The sequence below is a fragment of the Calypte anna genome, chromosome 1, assembly GCF_003957555.1.
Source record: "Calypte anna isolate BGI_N300 chromosome 1, bCalAnn1_v1.p, whole genome shotgun sequence".
Classification (NCBI taxonomy): Eukaryota; Metazoa; Chordata; class Aves; order Apodiformes; family Trochilidae; genus Calypte; species Calypte anna.
Window position 1 is genome coordinate 170772905 of NC_044244.1, and position 2712 is coordinate 170775616.

A 2712-nucleotide genomic window follows, 5' to 3' on the forward strand; every position below is an offset into this window, starting at 1 on the left:
TGAGTGAAAACATAATACTGCAGTGATACTACCTCCTCACCAAAAGATCAACAATGTCACTCATGCTATTCCATTTTCTCCATAGTTTTAAGATTCTATTTAAAGTTAAACATTTTCTTCTGATACACACAACTGCCAGTGTGGAAAGGAGATTCACATGTATCTCAGACATCAGTTTTCCTTCAAATATATTTTAAGCTGTTTTTTTTCTTTAGTTTTGTTTTAAATGCAGAATTGCTGCTCCATTTCAAGTTAAACTGTTGTGAAATACTAGCTCGCCACTTTGGATGTATTTCTGTCAATCATTTCTTGTGACTTCTAAGACTGGAGGTGGTGATGAAGAATATAAAGGGAGTCTAAACATTTCAAACTTCCATCATTACCACAGTATTGCTACCTGTTAGTAGAGAGTGCTCCCAACACTTAGCAAGATACCATGATTAAGGGAAAAGCTGAAATCAGCTCTCTGTATCCTAATATCAAATATAGAGAACCACTCTCAGTGAGTGGGATGTGGACTACAAAGAAAACTGCTTTGGAAATTTGAATAATAATGGCCTGTAAAAGTTCTAAACACACAGATATAAAACACTTCACATTTTTAAAGAGATGCATTGTTTACCACTGTTATAATTTAACTAGCTCATTCTTTCTGCCACATAGATCTTTACAGGGAAATTTATTATAAAATGTGCTGAAGCTCAAACATTACCTTTTGTGTATAGTTGCAGAACATTAAAGGTGTTACTCATGAAAACACATTCCAAAAATGGGACAAATAAGGGCTTTTAATAATAATAGCTTTACATGCAGAACATATCAGTGACAGGACAGGACACAAATAAGAGCATTTTGGAGTTTAGCAGAGCTGGAAAACTAGAACAGGAATCAACAGCTTGGAAACTTTCTCAGTTTGAGCTGGTAGCGAGGAAAGTTGATTGCAGATCTGGTCTTAAAACATGCCCAATACTCACCTCTTCCTCTGGGATCAGAATTAATCAATGTCATAGAAAATTCTGAGAGAAAAGGCATAACTGTAGTACAGCTACTAAACAAAAGTGCTTTTTTTTTTTTTCAGCAAACAAGCAAAAAACCCAAAAGCCCTTCAAGGTAAGTATCTTACCTCTCTTTCATGCATGTCATGGAGGTGGAGAAATTACAGTGGTATACAACAGTTTGAGGTAACCCTTTTTAAGAGGAGACTGTCAACAGACATAGTATTATGTAGTATTTTAACACACATGACACATCCTAAGAAACTCAGTTGCAAATGTGGACAGCCAGTGTTTTCACCAGACAAGGGTCTTAGATTCTTGAAGACACCTCTGAAGTGAGGAATACAAGTACTACAAAACCAATATAAAAATACATATAGGCACACAGACAGAAAAATAAGCATCACATCCAATTTGTAGGAAATCTCATTTGACATAACCATGAAGACATGGTTTCCTCTACTTGCAGGATTCTTCCATTGCCTATGGATTTATCTTCCAAATTCTGCAGCACCTATAGGTTTTTTGTTTTTTTTTTTCCCACAGTCCAAAAACATCTAGCCTGGCTCAGCAACACATTAGGCTGATCCTAACAATAAACAGTCTGTGTGATTATGAAGGTTGCTTCATAGCACACTAACACAAGGGGGCAAATGAAGATTGCAAAATGTTAAGGCAGGAGTTATCTAACTTCCTAGCATTTCATTTTATAACTTTCATATTCTTTTTTACATCCAAGTTGTGTATTGTTTTTTCCCCTCTTTGAGTTCCAATTCCCATATTAGTTTAAGCATTGTCTTTGTGCAAGTAAATAAAATGAGAAGAACTGAAACATCTTTTACATGAAGAAAGGCTGATAGAAGTGGGACTCCAGGCAGATGAAGGCTTTGTATACATGTGTGATCTTACCCAATTTATGAATGCTTGTGATGGGTGTAAGGGACAGTAATGAAGACACAGGCAGGCTCCTCTCAGCTGTGTCCAGTGACAGGACAACAGGGTCAAAATGAAATGCAGGAAATTCTGTCTGAACAGAGTCTTTGCAGAGTCTTTATCCTTGAAGATATTCAAAACCTGACTGGACACAGCCAAAAAAACCCTGCTCTGCCTGACCCTTGGACAAGACCTCCAGAGGTCCCTTCCAACCTCAACTACTCTTATTTTGGGATTTTTTTTTAGGACCAAAATTCATGAAGTAGTAGAGAGCACTGATAATGTTGCCCTCTACTATGTTGACTGTGATGAGGACAACGACACTGACAGTCATTTCATTGAATGGTCACTTCTCAGATGACAGCAAAAGCTAGCACTTACAAGTCTGCATTCCCTTCTGGATCTGAAATGCAGAGCACTCCAGAGAATGTTAGGAATGATCTGAGGTGTGCAAGCCCCTTTCTCTAAGCCTGAGTTCTTCTCTTTGCCTTACGCCAGATCCCTTCTGCTGCTTCCAATTTCAAGAAACAAACAAAACACCCCAATCTTTATCCAGCTTGTCCCAATTCTTCCAGTTTTCCAGTTTATCAGCTCTGTCCTTCCCCTATCAGTTTCCAACTCAAACCTTTCAACATTGTAGTTTAGATATGCTCCTCTCACTAGTTATCTCCACTCTTATAAAGCTAAAGTTTTATTTTCTATCAGGCCTTTTTTTTTTTTTTTTTTTTTTTTTTTTTTTTGGTATGAATTAAGCATCTTTTCTCCATACAGTTCCTAAACCTAG